General features: G+C 37.1%; 1 protein-coding gene and 1 pseudogene across 7 annotated transcripts in view; one reads left to right on the top strand and one right to left on the bottom strand.

Annotated features, from left to right (window-relative positions):
- Positions 1-24,545, bottom strand: part of TRPM3 (transient receptor potential cation channel subfamily M member 3) — a 442,246-nt gene that overhangs the window by 358,011 nt on the left and 59,690 nt on the right. The gene's annotated exons all lie outside the window — the stretch shown is intronic.
- LOC135577348 (uncharacterized) lies at positions 11,443-23,485 on the top strand (annotated as a pseudogene).

Below are 24,545 nucleotides of genomic sequence, written 5' to 3' on the forward strand. Positions count from 1 at the left end.
GACTTACTTTGTCTGTGCTGTAAGCACCGACCAATCCACTCAGCCAAAACTTAAAAGTCAATCATGTTCTACTGCTTATCAGCTGGAGCATACCAAAACCCACAGACCTTGGTTGTTTTCAAATAAGACAATTTGAAAACTGCTATCTTAAGAGTGTACTTCCAATATAATTGCTTATGGATAAGGATACAAAGTAAGGCCAAGGCTAGACACATTAATAATCTTTTGATTATCCCTGACTACAGTTACAAGAGTTTTAGGAGGCAGAAAGCATAAAGCAACTGCATGCTTTCCCCCCTTTTCTTGCTCACAGTACACATTAGTGCTGCAGTGTCTTTTCTTCTGCTTTTTAGAGCAGATGCTCTTGGACAAGTAGAAATTAAATTAAGAAGTGTGGCTGCTGTTATACTTTGCTGCTCTCTGAAATGAATGGAAAAATAAACTGAAAAAAGTGGGGAAATAAATATCGTCTTTCAGTCATAGTGACAGTAATTACTTATAAATGTAATAAATACAAAATTGTCAAAGGAAAATACATCCATGCACCTTCAGACAGATGGCTAAAGATTCCATACATTATATAGTATGCTCTCTCCCTCACTAGATTGTAATATACATCATCCCCACTTTTCACATTCAGAGGAGACAATTCCATAGAACATGGTACTACTTCACTCCAAGACTTTCCCAGAAAACTAAAAGCTATGGCAAAAATCAGTACATCTACAGCATTATGAATTTCATTTTGCCAAAGCATGCATGCCTAAAGCATATCTGCAGATGAGGCCTGTAAACAACAGATTTTTGACTGGTTCAGCTTTAACATACGGAGACGTAGAAATCTGAGTGATGTGGGTTACAAAATTTCCAAATACTGGCAACAAGAGAAATAGTCAACACCCCCAATATCAACAGACACAATAATGTTTGTCACTGTGAATTCACCTCTTACTAAGCCACCTGTACGACCCACATGAGAGTACAATGCTCACCTGTCTCCCTTTTTCACTACATTTGCCTGTAAAAAGTAGCAAAGCATGAACTCTTGAGTATCAGAGAAACATTTTGGGACACAGTGAAGGATACTCACACCCCATCGACTTTTGGGCCGCCCTAAATTACATGCTGCAGTTCCTTATGCCTGGAAATGAAATGGAAAAGATTTTCCATCTTATTTCATAGACCTTCATGGACCACTGTGGTAAGAAACTGTTCTTACCCTTCAAGATGGGCAGATGATAACAAGCCAGTCCAGTTTCAGAGCTGGTGAGATGTTCTTTCGCTCTTTCCTACTAGTGTTGTTAGTAAGGGTTTATATAGCCCACTGGGATTGAACGGAACTCAGCATTTGTAACAAGTCACTTTTTATGTCAGTTGCAAAACACCTAAATAAAGCTGTAAGATGCCCGTAAACGTCATTAGTGATAACATGCATTTTAGATGCATTCTGCAACACATATTTATTTTTGAGATAAAATTTGGCTTTAAAAACCAAGCTTATCCAGATATTCTAAGCTGAGGGTTTGCATTTTCTAGCTTTTATTTGTCTGCTGCTTTTACAATAATCTACTATGGCAGGAAAAAGTAGAGTGTAGACAAAATAAGAATTGTGTTAATTATCAGTTGAAGGCAGAACCATTATTACAGGCTTTGAACCAATTAAGATATTCTTCCAAACCAAGACATCAACTTAGTATTTCCAGTGTAAGATATCAGTCCATTACTTGGGTTTGAAAAGTGTCAGTTGTTCTTCCAAGCACTGCACCCATGCACTGAAGCCCGTTTCTCTTCTAGGTAAGTGCCATGAGTCCCCATACCCTTGCTCTGAGTTTGACCATGGTTGTTCAGGGTAGAAAGAACCATGTTATTGCAGATATCCAGGGTTCTGAACTCAAGTCCATTTCAATGAAGCCCATGCTAAAATGGAATCTTCATCTCACTTTGGTGGCAGGAAATATAACGAGTAGAGTCCAAACTGATCAGTTATGTCAACTCTTTATTTTCTCCATGCAAATTCACTCAGGCAACTCAATCACACAGTTGCTCTGAGGATATTTAGACTCAACTTCACACAGTTTCAAGTTATTTCTGGTATTAACAGTGGAAATTGTTTGTTTAATTAAGAATCTTTTATGTTCATATATTGCTGTAACTCTGACAGATGTTCTTAACACCATCCCACTACTATATTGTTTCAAAACCTGAAAGAAAAAATTGTGAAGAAAATACCACTGGTCTCACAGGAGCACTAATTCAGACCATTTGCAAGCCTGAAATAACACCAGGGCATGAAAATAGTACGGTACATTTGTGCACACGTCTCAGAGGAAATATTTGAGGACCCTATTAGGTACATTTAGACTGCTATGCCTGTCCGTTGCTATGGACGGTGATTGCACAGTACGCAGTATTGAAACATAACAAATCTGGCTTTCTAGTTTACGCTGCAGCTCATGGAGTGACAGATGCTTCACCAAGTGGAATAGATGGTGCATGTTGCTGTATAAATTACTTCAGCTTATGTGAATACCTGGGAGTCACACCAGAGGTTAACATGTCATCAAGACAAAAAGCATAGTAAAGCAGCATCTTTAAATAATTTATATATTGATGTTTGGCAATTTTAACAAAAAAAAAATTAGCTCCTGGAGGTAAATATTACAGTAACATCTCTATTTTCCCTTCAAATAATAAAAATTATATTGTCATTTGGTAAAATTATTCTTTCTTGATTTGTTAACTCTCTTAATGCTACCTCAATCCAGAGAGTTCTATGCAAGGTGTAAGGAGAAAACAACACAAAAATCTACAGAAAACCAACCCAAAATAGACCTGGAAACAAGCCAAAAATAGACCCAAACCAACCCAAAAAATGACACCAAAAAACCCACCCAAAATGGGCACCAAAACAACCCAAAAATTGACCCAAACCAACCCCAAAATTGACTCTTGCTATACTAATATATTCACAAGAATCTACCTTATATTCACAAGAATCTACCTAAAGAAAATAAAATGTTTCTGATTTTACAAACTATCTCCATGTTTTGTTTCCTTAAACTTCTCAATACTACCCAGAAATCAGCTAAAACCACTTTTTTTTTTTTTTTCATTTTTCATGAAGGGTTTCTACATCTGTAACACATAATTGGAGAAAAATTATGCCACAGCATACACTTCAGGATGTTAAATACTATTACATATTAATTAAAGTGTTTGGCTTTTTATGCTTTTTATTCATTTAGTTCCCATGCAGTTTTAAAATACCTGTAACTCCTCAGCTTCATTAGCTTCAGACTTTATGGGTGATACTTAAACCAGCAAATTCCATCCAGGAGGCTGAGCAAGCTCTTTGAAACAAGATGCTTTTCTGCTCATTGTGTGTCTTTCTCGCCCTTGAACAACTTGCTTTCCCAAACTCCTCTTCAGGCAATAATACCTAGTTGTCATCAATGTAGAAGTTAAATCTGACACCTCAAGAACCAAAACCATGCAATTATGGCTTCACCTAAAAGTTTTAAATTTGCTAGCTGAAAAGAGACAAAAGGAAAGTACATTAGAGTCCTTAAAATCATACAACGATTTTCCCAGAGCATCAACAGCAGTTATCAACTGAGGCATTGATATGGATGAGCCTATGTCGTGGGAGAAACCACTTTTAACACAACAGAAGTATCGAATGCATAAAAAGTAATCGTACTATATTAGCTAAATAATATCCTCCTTTAGGCTAGAAATACAAGATAAGATGAGTCTTGTCTTTCGTTCCTGATAAGAGTAAAACGTTCTGAAAAGCAACACATTTCCTTAATAAGTATCTTTAGGAAACAAGTACATTTTACCTTAAAAAACCAAAATCTGTATCGCAGCCCACTTAAATTTCCATTTCTGATTTGAAAATCTTTTTAAGTTCTCAAAGATGCTAAGCCATTATAAATAGAAATTATTTAAATCTCTCATTTCTATTCTGATATGTACATGAACTCTCAAATGTTTATGATGGAGGACAAAGGCAAAGCAGATCTACATCAGCTGAATGCATTTTTTGTCTTAAGTTACTAATTTTAACACGGCATGCCTATTTCTTGGATTATTTTGCACTCTGTGCAACTGGCAGCAGGGGAAGCATTGTGCAGCTAGTTCTGATTGACTCAGCTGGGATGGACTACTTGAAAAGAGAAAGATTTCAACAAAGAGCAAAATTTAACACCCATGTGCCCTGCGAATCCAGCTCCTTCAGTTGGAACACACTGGGGAGCAGTTAGAATGCTGCAGGGGGCCCAAGTGCATCATCTACAAACCTTCTCAATGTGTCAGCATTGGAAAAAAACACCACAGGCAAAACTTATTTTAAAGGGCATTTGTCACATTCATGAAGTGGCACACAATCCTACCTTCAGCACCAGCTTGGAGCTGGCCATGAGCTGCTGTGCTCTAAACCACAGCGGAGAGAACTGCTTATCCTGGTGGAGCTGAAATCATACTGCTCCATGACAGCACAAGGGGACAGGAAAGTCAGTGGGACCTGAACCTTTGTCAGGAGCACTTTTCTCTCTAGAAACCTCTGATGTGGGGCACTGTAAAAACCCCACCGAAGCCATTGTACTCTGCAAAGTATGCGAGTGCCAAGAGAGGTGTTGAGGCTCACAGGGAAATGCACATACTTTAATTGAAGTCCCTCGCTCAACAATGTTTTAATATAAAAATGAAAAATATTAACTCAAATCTGCATTTTCTAGGTGGAAACATTTCAGCACAAAGCCAAAGATACATTTTTCTTCCAATTTTCAGTCCATATAGCCTATCCATCTAAAGATATAACTCATTTTTCCCCCTAAGATGACATTAATTTGTCAAGAGAAACGGCAACTTAATAATAAAAGATTTATACACATAAAAAGATCAGGATAACTCCTAGTGTACATTTCATTCCTAGCAAACCATTAGCATTCAGTCATTTAAGTTTTTACCACTTGCAGAAAAACATACTAGACACATGTAAGTTCACTACAAAGATTTTACGAAGGGTTTCATTGCAAATATCTAGAAATTTGAAGTTTTTTCAAAGACTTATAAACTGAATTACAGCACGAGAAAAAAAGTACGTTGACTAACTTCTAATTTTAAAGCAGTGCGCAACATGTAAAAAAGACAACAGTTCAAGAAAGCAAAATATTAGCACAGAGACCCTGAGAAATCTAACAGGATGACGAGCCAGAGGGACGGGATGCCTAACCACAGCCTGCATGGTGGTTCAGATCAGAGGAACACATTAATTTCTATTAAAGTTCTCCACCTGCAGCACAGGCCCTTAAGATTGTGTACCCAGTTGTAAATGTACAAATAAATACATAAATTTGCAGTTGCATCTTACAGTAAGATGGCATGGGTAAAACAAAAATTAAAAGTAAAAAAAAAGAAGTATAAACAGAGAGAGTGTTGCATTAAAATGAATCTCTGAGATGCTCAGCATGAAAAAATACCAAATGAAAATATTTTACAAGATTTCAAGAAAAAGGCGTGTATGTGCTCATTACATAATCTTGAAGGATGACACATTTAAACAAGGTGTGGGAGGAAGATACAGTACAGTCACTGCAATGGTAAAAGCAAGACCAGTGTCCACAAGCATGCCATGAACAGATGTATATGGAGGTTACTAGATCCTGAAACGCAGCATGTAATGTTCTGCAGCAGCATAAGGAATGGGTAGCACTTAAGAGGGTTGCTGTATTATTTAACAGGCTCATCAAGCAGTTGAAGTAATTACAATTTGTGCCATTAATCAGTGAAAAGAAAAACACTCCCAGAGTGTAAATAGTTGTCATACATCAAGATTTACAAAAGACTGTATAAAAATTGCTGGAGTTAAGAAAGTTGTACCTGTTGTTGAAAACAAAAAGTCAGCAATGTTCTAACAGTTTGCAATAGTTAACCTCTGAGCTCTCCAACAACTTTGCAACAAGAATTTACCACAATACCTAATGAAAGCAATAATCATCCATGTGATTTATGAGACTGACTCTCCTTGTCACTATGTGAGAGATCAGGTGAACAGAGAGAAGCTGTCCAAAATGAGATTTCCTGTCCTTCCTCAGGTCTGTCTACCGAGTGCCAGGTTTTTTTCCAGTTTCCAGAGAACTATAACAGCCTATTTCCTTCACCCTATATTTCCTTCACTCAATATTTCCTTCACCCAATATTTCCTTCCGAGGGAAAAGGACCACTCAAATGCTTCCTTTCCTCTTACACATGATTAGTTTAAAGTGGGAAAGAAGACAAAGAATCTGGGAGCTCAAAAAACACCTCTCCATGAGACACCAGGGCATAAGTGCGTTTCATTTTTGCCTTAGATATGTTACACAGTGGATGTATAACCTCATGTGTGATTTAGTTGAGGTCAGTCTAGGTCCATCACAGAAGGCATACATCATCTCCAGTCTGAGTAAGCATTTGTAGGGCCACTCAGTATCAGGATGTCAGAATACCCCTTAACTCAATGAGTTTTGCTCAGATTACAAACTAGATGCAATAAAAGAAAGTTCTGACATCGGTAATTGATAAAATGCGGTGCCATGTCACCCAAGCTTTGCTGAGTTTCTCTGTGCAGAACTTCTTTGTGAGGACTGCATACATAGAAAATCAACCAGAATAAATAATTCTGTAAAAAGAGAAGAATTAACACAATCTCTTTTTTGACTTATTAAAATTGTTGTGGGGATACGACAGCAAAGTTTAAAAATACAATCACTTTAGATGACAGCTTATAGTGGTGATAATGTGAGGACTCAGGAAAGGCCAGCATCTTTAACCTGTTATTTTTAACCACAGCATGAAAGCATTTGGCTCCAGCACACCCTGGCACACCTTCACATTGTGAAACATTTTCTGCTATTCAAACCTTTGGTATTTAACTTACATATAAATAAACTCCCACATTGATAACATAATAATATTATGGTAAACTAAAGCAAACAGAGATGCCAGGCCAAATTTATGCTGATGTTTCCAGTATCAACAATCAAAGATATGTGTATATACATCTCCTCTACATGTCAGAAGTTCATACATCAAATCTGATTAAAATAAAGTTGTACTAGAAAACAGCAAAACGTAATTCCAAAATGCTGCGTCATATGTACACCCACTAATCTAACTGACAATTAGAGAATTTGATAACCGCACTTTCAGTTCAAAATTGTCTCAGTAACTTCAATTTCTAAGAATGTGGATTATCTAAATAAAACCATGTCTTTAATGGTACATATTACAAGGGAAAATAAATGGAGTCAACCTACAAAGGGTTGGCTATACCTCCAGGTGTAGGAGGGTTGATTGTTTTTTTCACCCACATTTATTTATGTACTGTAAGAGTCTACATCCCTAAAGGCAGATAGCCATGGAATATATGTATATTGTCAAAGCATTCTACAAGAGATTAACTAAGGAATACATTACCAGAATGATTAGGAGGGGAAATCTTCTATCTAAAAGATTATTTGCAGGGAAAATACTGTGTCTACAGGAGCTGCTGCTGAAAGCTCTCAGCTAAAACTACTAAAAAACCTTACTGTAAAAATTACTCTCCCTAACATTGGCAATTTGTGATTCAAGGACTAAATATTCAGTACATTATCAGGCTGTCAATCCACAACAATGGCAATGAATGTAATGAAGGCACACCTCAGTTATATTAGTAGAAATTCACATTCTCCAAATTAAAATGTTATATGAATCTACCAGAGAGATACACACAATTGCACTTTTCACAATGTAATAATGAGTTTATTCAAAGATGAGAAATTTACATTTTAGGTTACACTCCTTTAGAGCAGGGATTTCACTTTCTTTGCAATGATACAAATTATGGAATTTGGAGTCAAGGAAGTTTTTAAAAATCATAGAATACTTAAATTATCAGTCTCTTCCTCCTTTGAAAATATTGAATTCCACAAAACAATCATGATAGCAAGCACTAAGAAAGAAAAATATTGAAGCCAACTCAAAATACAGTAAAAGTTTGTCATCTGCATAAAAATTACATGAAATAATAACTTCTAACAAATTAATGGATTTCCACATTCAAAATTTCCTGTTGTGGAAAAATCAATTTGAAACATACAATTCAAAACTTTACTTTTGTTTTTCTTGATGTATAGAATTAATATTGATATTGCTGCCCTTTTGTCTGACTTGAGCACCTCAATCTGATAATCATATCATCTCTTTGCTGAGCTGTAAGGAAAAATCAAAAACAGAAGCTGGAAAGAAAAGTATGTGTACTATTACGTAGGACAGAAAAACTGAACTCAAAACTATATGAAATACTTATACAGAGAAACCCTGTAAATATTTATTTTAGTGTTTAGAACACTGCTCTCACTTTGTGACTATTTTATCAGTTATAGTAAAGGAGAAGTGAAACAGGGTTTGAAAGGACTGCGAAGCAAGAGTCCAAGGTCTGTGAGAAAGAGTTCACCAATACATTGGACCTTGATAATTTAATTTCTAAAACCCCAATCTATTCCTAGCCCTAAGTGTTGCATCAAGTGCAGTAAAAGTCCCCTTCTTTCCAGCTGCAAGACTGAGCACATAGTGTGTCACTGCACCATGGCCAAGGGTAACTTACTTATCTCATTCCACTAATCTTGCAGAACATAGCAATACAGTGGGATCTGCCTCAGACCTAACTTAAATGCAGCTAGAAAGAACATTAACAGCATTATTGGCATATTCACCACAAAATAAAAGTTTTCTAAAGCTTGTAAGACCCTAATCATACTATCATTTGTTTACTGGACAACAAAAGCACCATCTGTAGTACAACACCAAGCATTTATGTATGAGATTAAAAAGGCAATTTTCCAGCTCCTTTTAGCTTGCAGATATTTGCATATAAAATTTAACAGATTTATTTTCAAAATTTATCAGATTGCTTATTTACAAAGACTGGAGACTCAAATTATAGCAAATGATCAGCCTGGACTTCATGTTCCTTGATGATTGCTATGTCCTGTAATTGAGTATTAATTATCATCAGGAAGGGTTTTCTTTGAACATTATGCAGCTATATGAGATTTTTAAAATAAACTTAGGGACCTCAGTGGCTCTAGGGTAGCAAAATGCACTCTCATGTGCTTCCAATAAAGTCAAAGATTCATTTTATTGAAATAGTTCTCAGGCTCCTTGGTTTCGTCTTCATATCTAGACATCACCCTTTCAGTGGCCACAGGCTGTGAATAGTACAAATCCACTGTAAATACAGCATACTAATTTTAACTCAGACAGTTAATTGTCTTTTGCATTTTTTGGAAAAAAAAACTGAAAATACTGAGGTTTTGTGTGTTATAGAATGCTTATCATCACAGCAATTAATATCCTAAAGGCTCATCTCTATGCTATAGGCATGTACTATGTGGGCATACTAATTTTCACGGCTGTTCAGGCTACTTTTGAATTATCAGTCTTCAGTTTTCTGTACTCTGTGGCACTTCACAGGTGTAAACAGCATCCCTTTTTAACATTTGCTGCTTCACAATCCATCCCTGAAATATTAATTGATTTAACGACAGCCATACAGTTCTAAGAAACCCTATTTCTCAAACCACAGATTCTGGAGAAAGAATTCAAAACACTGCTTAGGTGAGCATATATGTCTTTCTCAGCTGACTTCCCACAAGATGTTAAATCTGTTATCCGTTGTTGACTCAAATTAAGAAAAATTCTACATTTTCCTCTGACTTAACTTGCACATAACGGGTGGGACTACATCATTTATTTTAAATAATTAAAAGAAGGAATTCAGCAGGAAGTTAATATAGTCAGGTAAATATGTATGGATAATAGATTAAGTTTATGATTGCTTAGGACAAAGTATGAGACACACGATGGTAAAGTTGACAAATTTAACAGTTCTGTCATTGACCCCTAAATTGCCTGAGAGCTGAGTGGGGAAGTGCAAATAGCATGCTTTTCATTTAGTGGAAATCCTTTATTTAACTCAAAATGAAAAGTCTTCCTTCATTTGTGGGGTTATGTGAAATTTTTTAAAAGCCATATAAAACCAAAACAAATCAGAACCAAAAATATTTAGAGGCTGTCAGAATATGTGTTTCTATAATTTCAGATTATGAATGTTAATTTGAACCGCAGCAGGGCAGAAATGACAGACACAATGTTAAAGATATGACAGAAATTCAGCTACAGATCTTAATAAGCTGTGCCTACTGTCACTCAGCAACATAGAGAAATACATACCTCAATGGTCGAAAGACCTTAAAATCCATCCATTCAAAGCTGTTCTGATTTACATAAAATTCTGATTAAAATTAGGAAAGAAAAAAATCTCCCTGTAAATAGAATTTTGTCTTTTGTTTTTGTGCTATATTTGAGAGAATTTACATTCTTGCAGCTCTTTATTTACAATCTATAGGTATGTCTGCCAAGATAAAATAATTCAGGGTAGGCTGACATACATAAATAGAAAATTTCTGATGAGGGTATCATTTACTGGTGGCAGGAGGATTTATGTATATGTGTCTGAATAAACAGCAGAAAATCTAGCACAAAACGTTTACAATATCATTACCAGCTGCTATAGAAACAGCTGGCATTCAGAAAACAACACCGGACTTCAAAGTAATCATTACACTACAGAAGCAAAACAGACCAGAAAGAAAACCCCTAATAAATTCAGTACCCCAGACACATTTTTCTTTCAGCACAGACAAATGTTTCTTTCACTGCACAAAAGAAACTTCTTGTCTGATTATCGGCATGTTACCCGAAATCTTAGCTAAATAACACCACCTTATTGTGAAGTTACTTTTTTAAAGATGAATCTGCCAGACTGCCCCAGAAGAAGCCATTACAATAAGATTTTTCCTGTTGACAGGTCTCATTCTTCATAAGACCTCATTGTCTCTTCTGCAGACAAAGAATGCTTCTGCTGTAATAAATCATGTCTGTCTTTCTCCCACAGACATCACTGTCTACACTGAACTACAGCAGGATTTCCAGAAACTCCAATAGAAGCTGGAAAAGTCTCCCAGGTGTGGGCCTTTATTTTCCAGGCAGTTCATATGAAATTGTTCTGCTAGCACTGTGCTTTTAAATTTTAACAGATTTTGTAAGAATGTTTTTTAAATTATGGTTTTGAATTTCAAATGCACTCACTTGTTTTTGAAACAGCAACATCTGACACAGAATTTCCAACATCCCAAGAAATTTCAGTACATATCTATGGAAGACTCTTTTTGAAACATTGTGGGAACTTAGTTATTTACCTGCATAGATGGATTGTGGAACTGATGAATCAGATGTATGCTTTTTATATTCTGTTCAAATATATTTAAAGGGAATATTAAGCATATTCAAACAGAATGTTACGTGTATCCACTACATGCTGAGATACATCCCTAGCTGTCTAAGAAGGACGGAGGGATGATGAAGAAAAATAGCATGAGGAAAGAAAAAGCAAGATGGCTAAATGTTTGCACTTACACCCTTGTGGAGGTTGCTTCTCAGACAACAGTAGGTAGGTGGGTGGGTACAAATGTCAATGAAGGCTCAGGATAAAGCATAAACCAGCATAATCAAGAAGAGACCAAGAGGATTAGGAACCTTTAACTTACATCAGGAAAAGTCATAGAAACAAAAGGTGAATTTTTAATCATGCTCATTAAAAGTGCCTAGGGCAATAGACCTGTGGGTGAGCCACAAGCAAATACATCTGGCAAGCTTCTTGTACTCCCACCTGACAGCTGACAAGCCTGAAAGAGTGGCAGAATGGGCAGGACAGACATACCATAAGACTGGACAAGAAGAGTATGTAGTAGTAAGGGATAGGGCTTTAAATGTTAATTACTCTGAAAGCTCCTGACGTCAACAAAACCTGATTGTCACAGGAGTAGGTGGAGATAAAAGGCCAGGAGGCACAAGACAGACATGTAAAGAAAAACACAAAATGGAAATGAGACCTGAGAAGATAAAGTTGCCTCTTGATACGGAGCAGGAGGTAAATTGCTCTAAAACCCATGCACAACACCTCTCACCAAAATTCTGTGAGAATCAGCCTCTATAAAAGCTTTGGAGACTTATTTTTCACTCACTGAAATCTAGAATCTAGAAATAGAACTGACAGAAATAGTTACTACGTGACTATCCTACATCTCCAGAATACTAAGACAAGAAAGCAAAGCAGGTATTGAGTAAATAATCAATGGTACCCAGAGGGAAAAAAATACTTTTTTATCCCAGAAAGGTCATGTGAAAAATTAGTTCCAGCAATTGTTGCTAATAGAATAAGTTGTTGGCAAGTGTATTGAGAGTCCAAAACCATCCAAATTCAGTTCTTCACATGCTAAGAACAGACACTACTCCTGTCCTTAAGGAGGAGGAGCAACAAGGCTATCAGCGACATTTAAACAGTAGGTTAAATACTCATCAATGCATAAGGGAGCATTTCCTAGGATATTTCCCCAGCTAGACATGACAAGAAAGTTCATAGAAATTGTCTTTCATGCTAATCTCCATCTTGCAATTAGCTTTTGCATTAACTTGCAAAATCTCATGACTTACAGAACACTCTCTTAATCTAAGAATATGCCATCACCTGAATGTATTTATTAGTCACCGCTGATTTTAATAAAGATGTTGATAAGCAGTACAAAAATCTCAACATGTTTCTCAATTGCAACTTTCCTACTGGAAGAAGCTACCTGAACTACTGCACAGTATTCAGTCCTGTTCTGTTAATTAGATGGCTCATTCTCAACTATGTCATATCTTTGCAAACGCATCATTGAAAATAGGCGCGTCCCTTTCATTGGTTTAATCACTTAGACACACAGCGATGTCTGTATTAAAATTCCTTTTTATTTTTTTTTTCCTGTGCATCAGCTTTTTTCTACTGCACTTATTCTATTCAGTTTTTTTTGTTTGGTTGGCTTTTGTTTGTTTGTTTGTTTGTTAAGTATTATTATGCTTATTGAGGGCTATTGAAGGATAAATCACTAAAACCTATGTAAGAGCAACAGGAAGTTTTCTTCCTGCTTCTTTCATTGAGATGCAGCAGTTTGTTTTAAGTAGGAGTGAAAACTACTGTCAATTTACAAGATATCTAATAGATACTTTTGCTCTTACTGTTTTCAGCCTCTGACAGAGCAGGGATTTCCTCTCCTACAAGAGAGTTCTTAACTTCTTTTAGTATATCAAAGATGCTTGAAATTAATTCAAAAGCCACATATTCAAGTATCGTGTATTTTTCTGAGACCTAAATATATTCCACAAAGTAGGAACCAATCTACAAATCAATGAAATATTCTACATATGTCATGTCTATTAAAATATCTACCCCTACATGCCAAAAACACTACAATTTGAAACTGAAATCAGGACAGCTAAACCCAAAATTAATCCATTTCAGCTTTTTTGATTCAACAGTGATCTCTGTTAGGTAGCTATAACAACTCCATGGATTACTCTCATGGCTTTAATGGATGTACTCAAGATTTTTAACTATAATTGTATGGCAAGAAACTGTCTTGGTCTGTAAAAGTATTATTTTAAAAACACTTACACTGCGATGCTTGTTTGAGGACAGCATTGCTAAATTACTGATTGAAAGTATGAAATCCTGACTGTATAACTTCCATTTTTATGTACTGCTTGCCTCTGCACACTGCAGCACAAAACGCAAAATGGATTTAATTAAACTGTGGGTGCTTGGCACCAGATTTCTCTTGTATGTGCAGGCACTGCTAGGCACATATTTGTTTTTAAAACTCCAGAATACCAAATATTGTACAAATACTAAAGGGCTAATTTGTCCTTCCCCACAGAACATATGCTCAGAGAAAAATCGAAGAAAGGGTAGAATAAATGAGTCACATTAATTAAATAAATAAAAGCAGGCACTGATGTGTCTATGTATTTATAAAGATCCAGATGGAGCAAAGACTACAGCTAAGTCTGAAAGCTTGAAGACTATCCTGCTAAACTAACTTGGGAACTATGTTTACCATGTGCTCATAGACAGTGGCAGGGACACAGCTTGTCAAAGCCTCATCAGCGATGTACAGCGGTCTGGGCAAGGATGACAAAAAGTAAGACCATGAGACAGTAAGTTAGAAAAATTAGCGCACAACTTTGAGGGTGCTTCATTTAATTAAAAACGGGTATTGACAAATATTGTCAAACAAACTATGTAAGCAGTCAAACTTCATTTGAAGACAAAAACAGGCATGATGTGCAGTCTGAGTCAGGAAATGTGAGGATAACGAAAGGCAAAAGATGAACTACTGAAAGCAACAAAAAGCCAAAAATTTTGTTAGTATTTCTGAGGTTAGACCAGGATTAGCATGTGCAAGAAGATAAACAACTCATGTCACAGACCTGAGAAATGAACTAATGACATCATGCACAAAGCCTCCCCAGAATGTCAAATTGCCACAACTAAGAATTCACCTGTTATTTTAACCTAAGCAGACTGCACTTGGGCAAATAAACAGAACGAACAGCTTTCAATGATAAGCAGTAGGAACAATTTCCCAGTTATGATATTCTTAAATAAAACCCCAAATGCTGCTAAGAAGTAAACACTGTCATTATTACATTTACAATTAAATTGACTGTATATTTTCAGAAAAATGTGACATTTTTCCCTGAAGACGCAAATAAAAAGAAAACAAAAATAGTGTAAGCAATGCAAATACGCAGGAAAGTGTTTATTTTTAATAAATATATATATTGTGTGTATGTGTAGTTTTATATAGTTGCACTGTATTACACAAGTATTATTTACCAGAAAGATACTTCAGTATATTCTCACTATAAAATTAATGATGTGTTTTAACGGCAAATTTTCAGAGAGCTAATGGAACAATTTTCTGGTATGGCTGCACAGAGGAGACACTCCTCCATGTATATATCCTTATCAACAGACAACGAAGCAACTTGACTTGCCATCTGACAATCTTGCATCTGACATGTTGCATACGGAGCATTTGTATCAGCTGGCAAAGCAATCATTAAGCAAAGTAATTTTTCATATTTTCTTCATACACTATTTAGCCTTCAGTAGCTTTCAATTATATTATAGTCATTTAATCATATATTATTGTATCTCTGATTACACCATAATCTCAAATTAATTTACAGAATCATCACTATCTGAGCACACATTGACATAACCGTCAATGACCACTTTAGGGTTACCTGCCTCCCTCAAAAAACAAAGGAAAAAACTTGTCTTTTCACCTTCCCTTCAAATTTCCAGAAGGATATGCTGTTTTCAGCCATGTCAATATTCACCTGTAGCGTTAAATATTGAAGTGCAATTCAGTTTTACAAAATCTACCCACTAGAGGCTGAATATGCTTGGCACTTCTCAGCATCAAATTCTTTCCCCATTCCTCAGCCTGTGTCTATTTAATGTCACTTATAAATGGCTTTCCATATGGGCTTCACACTGCAAAAATTATTTATACATATATATACACATCTACACAACATCACCTCTTACTGAAGCTAATACTAAGCAAACATCAGGTGGTACTCAAAAGGACTGAGTCTTTTGACTACACTAATGATTAGTTTCTTCTACATCATTGCATAGTACAATCTTTTAAGAATAATGGTGATACCTGAAGAAAAATATACCTTTTGAGAAAGTCATAAGTAAATAAGAACACAGTTTCAAATTAAATAATTTAGGTGCACTTAACTTTCTTTCAGCATCTTGCAGCTGAATCAGCCTACAGTACAGGAGATGCAGTGTCACCAAGCTTTGCATAGTTGAACTGTGTTACTGGGATTTTATGCTTCTATTAACAATGAATGTGGGGGCTTTGATCTATACTGTTCTATGCAACCAATAACATATACTGGGAAGACACGATTAAGGACAGGGTACTCACATAGTACTCGGGGAGGGAGGGGAAGGGAGGCAAGAAAAAGGCAAAGGCAACTAGCAACAACTATCTACACATTACCAGTTGTATACTAGTGTGTGACAAAAAAACAAACCAAAACAAAAACCCCACAAACTAGTAATTGTGGGATCCCTGCTGCAACTTGCATAAGATACGCTGACCTGTATTTAAGAAGGTTTCTAGCAACCAACATAACACAGCAGTATCCTATCACAGAGACACTGAAGAGAAGACAGCAAGAAGACAATTTATTTTCTCTGTTACCTATTTAATTTGGAATAGAAAAAAAAAAAAAAGAAGAAGAAGAAACAGAAGAAACAAACCCACGCAAGCTTCTAGGAAGCTATGCTCCCTAGAAAAAACAAACAAACGAACAAACAAACAAACAAACAGCATCTGTCTACTACTGTGCTTCAGTCTTATCTGGTGCATTTCTGTGCAGCACTTGCACACACACAAAAGTTACTGCCAGTTACTACATCTTGCAGTTGCATTGTACCCACTCACTCTGTACCATCTCTAAAAGCCAAGCTCAGTAGTTTCCTCATCAACAGCCTAAGGTCTGTCCCTCAAAACCATTGTGAGAAATGAAGATAGAATCATTAAATTCTAAGAAAGCAGTAACTTTAGAATATGAGGCTTAATTAGACAGTGAAGCCTGAAATAAGACTAGAAAATCACTAGTCTTCCACTCTGTAAAAAAAACAAGAGACAGAACCACATCCTTTACAGTCTTCCTTTGTTGTTTTGTGGTGTTTGTTTTGTTTTGTTTTCTAATCCCTTTATGCAAGTAGCAGGCCTAAATTACAGAACTTACATGACCCAGTTACAGAAGGTTAACAACTGCACTGTGAAGACAAGGTTCCTCTCAGCTGTCAAAGAAATGAGGGAATGGAAGAAAGCGGAATAAATTGCAGCATTTAAACACAGATCAGGACATTAAAAAAAAAAAAAAAAAAAAAAGAAAGAAAGAAAATGCAGCATCTTTTCACATGGACAAATGATCCTCTCCTGCAGATCTTGCAGAACAGACAGGATCCTGGTTCCCCACAGCTTTCCACACACTGACAGCTCTACAGCTGGGCTGCTCCTGGGGGAATGAGCCTAGAACTCTGCTCTGGCGCCACAGCACAGATATACCCCCAAAGAAAAAAATAAGAACCCCAAGCAGTCAGTCTAAAATGTTAGTTAATTTATGAGAGATAATTTTCAGTGAAAAAAACATGGATGCTTCTAGCTATATTGAGTCAGGGTTGCCAAAATTTGAAAACCAGCACTGGAAAAGTACCCTGAATGTCTCAGAGCAAGTGTTACTGTGCTGCACGTCTTCTCTCCACGCTTTGTAGCTATTACATTTTGGTTTGTTTGAAACGTCCTGAACCGCACTTAAAAACCCCACATTTTTCAGTCTAGAATCCTGGGTGCTCTGAATCATCACTGCCACCTCCAGAAGATGGCACCAGCCACCCTTATAATATTACAGAACAACACACTGCTTTTTACTTTCTTCACTTCATTAATGTGCAGAAAACCTGTCCATCATCTTCACTGACTCATTTGCTTAATTGTGAGACAAAATCTGGTAGGCTGCAAATGGTTCTCCCAATTTACATCCACTCTGTAATGATTTACATGTTCTACAGCATTAGGCTTATTTCATTAAAATGTATGACATATTCATTGACACTGTAATTTTGTCTTGCAATAATGCCTTTATAAAAATGGAATAAACCAGATATCTCCTAAAGACAAGTGTATCTGGTTTACAGGATATATAAAAAAATTATCTTAAACATCATAACACAACTGTAGTACTACTATAAAAATATACTGTTTTATCTTGATGAAAAACATCTGCATAAAATAGCAACAGATTTGCACGTTATTATTTTCCCCCCACAGATTCCAGCGAATTGTTTTAATTCTACTGTTCCTAAAGCCACAGATGCAATTTCATTACTAACTTCATGACAATAATGTTCTTTTGAGGAATTATAATACAAATATCGTGGCCTTTTTGCTAGAAAGACAGGGCACTGAAATTATTATTTTGGAATCACATTTGCAATTAACTTAAATCAGGATCACTCACGACCATGGAGTCCATGTATCTCTCAGATTTTCCTACTAGAAAAGAATATTTGCAACAATAACTACATCAGTATCTCGCCAGACCAAAAAAAACCCACCCAAAAACACAAAAACAAACAAACAAAAAAACCCACAACACACCCCTCCCCCCCCCCCCCACACCAAGAAAAAACCCCACCACCTGCATCTGTAATTTTAAAACCTGAGAACCTTTCCTTCCGTCACTAGTTGTTACCTGCATCACCATAGAGACACAATTCTGTTGGGTTTTTTTTCCAATTCCTCCTCTCTGCCTTATGGTTCAGGGATACTGCTGGGCTACGAGCCTCTACACCTTGCTTACACTGCTGTATTACTCTTTCCTTTATTTCAATACTCACAGCTGGAAGCTTTGACTACTTTTACCCTGCTATAGAGGGGCTGTCAACAAAGTCAAACAGCGATACTTGAATATGTCCTAAATAGAAGGCTAAATATTTCAAGTCAAAAGTTCCCGATACCTGCTGATACACAGAAAGTTTAAAGAAATCCTTGCAGTTTAATACATTTTGCTTGGGTTCATTATGGTATTTTATTTATTTTTTCTTCCTCTCTACTGCAGATATTAACATGACACATAGCCTTTTATCTCTAGTTTCTACATTTCAAACTGATTTTTTAGTCGTTTTTTTTCTTTCTTAATTTGTCATCAGTATATTACTCTCATCATGGCTATTAGAAGTCCCTGATCGAATGTAAATTTCTTTTCACCTGTGTTTGTTCTCCACACCTGCCAGTTAGTAGGTTTCAATACTTTATCTGAAAAAAACAAGAAATTGCATTTCTTGTTTTTGTGAACATACCAGGCCCTTGAAAGTAGCTGAAAGACATGTTAACCCCTCACTATGACAAAATTATGCCCAGGGCTTAATTTCTAGATCTCTCTAGAGTTGCATAGGGAAGCTCCCAACAGAGCCAAGATGTTTCCTCAAAGATGAGCTAAGAAAAGGAGAAGAAATGGAGGGGTGGAGGTTGCAGTGCTCCCTTGGAGTCTGGGATGCAGGGGGGTGCATCAGACATAGTGTGGCCAGCAGGACCAGGGCAGTAATCATCCCGCCACACTCAGCACTGGTGAGGCCGCACCTCAAATCCTGTGTTCAGTTTTGGGCCACTCACTACTAGGAAGACATGAAGGTGCTGGAGAGAGTTCAGAGAAGGGCAATGAAGCTGGTGAGGGGCCTGGAGCACAAATCTGATGAGGAGCAGCTGAGGGAACTGGGGCTGTTCAGCCTGGAGAAAAGGAGGCTGAGGGGAGACCTTACTGCTGTCCACAACTACCTGAAAGGAGGTTGTAGCATGGAGGGTGTTGGTCTCTTCTCCCAAGTAGCAAGTGACAGGACAAGAGGAAATGGCCTCAAGTTGCACCATGGAAGGTTCAGACTGGATATTAGGAAACTTTTCTTCACATAAAGGGTTGTGAAGCATTGGAACAGGCTGGCCAGGGAAGTGATTGAGTCACCATCCCTGGAGGTATTTAAAAGACGTATAGATGAGGTTATTAGGGACATGGTTTAGAGAGGTACTTGACAGTATTAGGTTATTGATCAGACTTGATGATCGTAAAGGTCTTTTCAAAACAAAATGATTCTATGGTTCTTGGCTCAATGGGTGCCATTATGCAGCAGTAGAGCTCCACTGGCCTTCAGCTGGACTGGAACTGTGAAATCAGTACCAACCTTCACAGCAGACTGGCTGCAGCATGCAGCGATAGCTGGAGACCAGACTGGCCTGCTTTGTTGGAAGGCTAGCATTAGTCCTGCAATACTGGTTATACATAAAATCCTACTTCATTTCATATTGAATTTGCAATGTGCCTGTAACCAAAATGCCATGTAGTTCAGGCAGGCAAACAAGGGTTATAAAAGTAGCTGGAGGTTTTTAAGCCATTTTCATTTACTTTCAAAAGAATCCTGCAATCAAAGATCAACATGACAAAATAGTAATTTAAATAGCAGGATTTACTTTAAAATTGCCTAGACTAATTTCACATACGTTTATGTAAGTTAATACTATTCAACCTAGTAAATTACTTTGTCTTTCTCATCAGGAAGTAGAATCACCAAGTATGAGAATCTCACTTTGATTTTCAAAGAATGGAAATTCATAATACAATACCTCTCATCTTGAAAAGAAAGGAAGAATGTAACCTAAAGACTTCCCTGAAGTATACTGCAAGCATTTACAACGAGCATTTCACTGCAAGTTAGTTGAATTGGTTTCAAAATGCTTATTTGAAATGAAGAGGTGCAGGCTTTGGCTTCTAAGAGAACAAACAGAAATAAAGGCCACTAAGAAACATTTTATTAAAAACCTCCCAAATTGAATTCCAACATACTCTTCTAGTATAAATTACTACAAAATATATTTTCGTCATTTCATTTTGCATGAGCAATATAAAAAAACCCTAAACTACCATTGTTCAAAACCACATATTTGAATACATTTGAAGATATACCACAAGCAAATGGTCCCGCCTTTTTTCATTTTATTGTTCATCTTACAGATGATTAAGGGTTGATCCACTGTTTACTTAAAAAAATGAAGTATTCAAACCACATTCATATAAAGTTTTATTTTCATATAACAATGAATGCAGATCAGTTTCAAGAAATGGAAAAAACAAAACAAAACACAAACCAACAAAACAAAGCCTAGCTATTTCATACAGTGTGATACAGTTTAACAAGCAATCAAAACCCAGAAAGAAGGCAATGCACTGGAATGCTGCTGACCACAGAGATCAGTGCTCCTTCCTAGCCTGTAAGCTATAGGCTCTGAGAGCTCAGTTATCAGGTAGATCTAATAGAGACATCTGTCCCGATGATCAGTCTCTGGATTGTTCCAGTACCGTTAGCAATTCCAGATGTTGATTGACCATTTCACTTATATATTCAAAGACTTCTGTGCTGACAGCAGAAAGATTTGTCCTTCTCAGCATTGAATGTGACAGCATCCAACAGCCAGAGCTGACGATATTGACAAAATCAACTTGAGAATCAGATTAGCAATGTCACAAATAGAAGAGTCACATTTTGAGAAAGAAAAGTTGCCTTCATACAGCAATTTCCAGCAACACAATTAGATTTTTCTGCACAGACCTATTTGTCATTAAATTTACAGATGATACAAACATTGGAGGACTGGCTGACAGATCCAACGGGTGTGCTGCCATTCAGAGGCACCCTGGCAGGCTGGAGAAATGTGCTGAAACAAACATCCTTTAGTTCAAAGGAAGATGCCAAGTCCTGTCCCCAGGGAGGAATAACTCCAGGCTCCAGCACAGGCTGGGATCTGACCACCTGTAACGTACCTTGTCAGAAAAGGCTGCGGGGGTCCTGATGGACAACAAAGCTGACCAAGAGCCGGCAACATGCTATTACAGCAAAGACCAAGGGCACCCTGAGCACATTAGGAAAACCATTGCCAGCAAGTGGAGGAAGGTGCTCCTTTGCCTCTACTCTGCAATGGTGAGGCCACATCTGGAGTGTTGTGTTGTGTTCTGGGCTTCTCACTATGAGAGAGACAAGCAGCCGCTGGAGAGAGTCCAGCAAATGGTCATGAAGATGGTGAAGGGCTTGAAGCATCTGTCGTATGAGGAGAGGCTGATAGGGCTGAGACTGGAGGAGAGAAAGCTCAGGGAGATCTCATCCTTGTCTATGAATACCAGATAAGCAGAGAAAATAATAGAGAGTGAGGCTCCTCTCTGCGGTTCCCATTGACATGACAAGAGGCAACGGGAACATACTAAAATACAGGAAACTCCACTTCAACAGAAGAAAAAATCCTTCCAGGCATGATGGTGATAACGCACTGGCACAGATAAGTATCATGGTGTGTCTGTCCTTGGAGATACTCAGAATCAAATGGACATGGTTCTAGGCAACTTGCTGCAGCTGAACTTGCTCTGATCCAAGGGCTGGACCAAGCAATCTCCAGGGCTGTCTGCTGGCCTCAACACCACAATGGCTGTGAGATCTCTTGATGATTTTGCTGCCATTTCACCATTACTTACTGATGAAAAGGAACCAAAATTGTTTCCTTAGCCATTTCATTGAATCAGCTTCCACAAACTAAGTCAGGGGCTGTATTTAGTAAAAGAGTTCTAGAATAGATGAAACTTCATCTCAGGGAAATGTTGCCTTCTTACAAGAGCAAGCCGGTCCCACAGTGTTCAGTGAGAACACTAAAATGCAAGAGCTACAATAAGCACAAGATGGTACCCAGCCATTGTTTCCTGTCAGCTCCAATTTTATACTTTCTATAAGGGTAGAAAGAGATTCCTCCATTTTACACCTGTGTACATATAAGAAAAGCTAACCTGGTATAAATTCATATAGTGATTCCACATAAATCTTTTGAGGGTCTTTTTGCAAACTCTTAGTTATGGAGCATATTAGAAGAAGTTCAGTACTGTGAAAGATCTGGTCACAATAAAGTTTATTTATTAAAGGAATTTATCCAGACCCCACAATATCAAAAACTGTCTCTTTGAAATGACACAATTTCTCATACTCAGTCTAGAGAATGCTTTCAAAATCTAGTTCCCATTACGTAGAAGCTGTAAAATATAGCCATTGAACACAGATCATCTTTTTGAGGCACAAAACCAGCTCTAATCTAGTTGTGTTAGCCTGAAACAACACCTGTCTTCCCTGCCATTATTATGAGTCCTGTGGTTTAAGAGATGACACAGCAGAAACAACTAGGAACAGAATCTCATTATGCCGTCGGTAGAACAAGTTCATCAAAAATGCACAAAGGGGACTATTATATCCCTTAATACCTTCAGAGATCCCTGAGCTGCTGGCAGAGAAGCCTGTGTTCCAGCACACGTCACAGCAGCACAGCTCACTGCACCCCCTCAGTTCTTCACGGGGGAAACAGCGCACCAATTTGTGAAGAGGGGCTTGGTTTTGGGAGTGCCAGCTTGCAGAATGAAGCACAGAAACTTTTTCATGGGCCCCATCTGTTCATATACAGAATGTATGACAGGCAGGACTGTCCAAACACATCTGTGATTGTGAGCTATAGCGCCGAAAATTATCCCATCACTTCCTTCTGGCCACGTGCTGAGTGGACTTCAAAGGGTCCCAAGGACTCTTGCATACCCAGTCCCAGCTGTGGAATTCATACAGAAGAATGTATGATGCAGAAAATGTGAACAACTAAGTCTCTTCTGCTTGGTTTTGATATAATTAAGTAATGCAAACTATATGCAAACATGCAAACTATGAATATATTGCTAAAATATTATTTTCAGAACTAGGGGATATGTGTGTGGATTACTGATATCCCTTGATAGATAAAAAGATTAAGGCCTGGAAAAAACAAACAAACAAACAAACCCACAGACCTGTAAGATGTATGTCAAATCACCACTATTGTCAAATTGCAGAAGGTTTAAAAACAGCATCAAACAATGAAATCTACAGTTTTGTAGGAAAAAATTAATCAAGGCATCTTGTCCATGTCAGGATTTTCTTCTTTTCCTGGAAGGGTGTCAGCATTTTACATCTTTTGAATTTTTGCCCACTCTGTTACATAAATAATGCATACTCTCACACTCCAGAAGGCAAAAGTTGATATTTAATAATTAGGGATAAGACAAGAAAACCCACAAAACCCCACCATCTTCCCCACATTCTTCAAAACAGTTGAAATATTATTGCAACATTGTTATAACTACAGTCCTTCCCTGTTTGGAGAAACTGCCTACACAAGGTGAACTCCTCTATCCTCCTTTCTATACTATTAACTCTAACATTCAGCTATGTTTTCTTCATTGTTTTGATTTGTTTCTTTATTTTGTTTTCTATAAATACACATGTACAACTAATTTTCAGAGGCTATTTTCAAAGGATTGCATAGTAAGAGTAACACAATCATTTTTAAAAAACAATACTTGAATTGCCTTTGATATTTTCCAGTGTTGGAACATCAGCTTTATTTAGTGTCAGGCTTTAAATATTGTTTTTCTTCTTCATTACTCATATAGAGGAATATACTGTCTTCCTACTATCTGATTACTTTAAACTTTGCATCTTGGCAGCCAAGCTTCCTGAAATTGTCTGTGAAGTCAGAAAAATATTACTTGTAATGCCAAAGTAATACAAATGGTTAAATTAAACCACATAATGCACTCATGAGCTTCTTCCTTGCGATTAGCCCCTAGCAGGGACCTTCTGCTCTGGAGAACAATGCTACCACATTAATGTTTATAAGCAGTTTAGCAACACTGCTTCTATAATAAACACTCTTGCACAAAACACTGTGCAACAGATTTACATTCTAGCACAAACATTAAAGCTAAGTATGCAACAATACTTAATTATATAGCAGTTTTTAATTTACTATGTTTTATGACTGTAAGCAGATACAGAGAGGAACCTTGAGAAACATTAGGAATACCCTAAACTTTGAAATCTTTACTCCAAATTATACAGGTATTTTGATGTGTGAAATGAAACACAATACACATGCATC

The sequence above is a fragment of the Columba livia genome, chromosome Z (genome assembly GCF_036013475.1).
Source record: "Columba livia isolate bColLiv1 breed racing homer chromosome Z, bColLiv1.pat.W.v2, whole genome shotgun sequence".
Classification (NCBI taxonomy): domain Eukaryota; kingdom Metazoa; phylum Chordata; class Aves; order Columbiformes; family Columbidae; genus Columba; species Columba livia.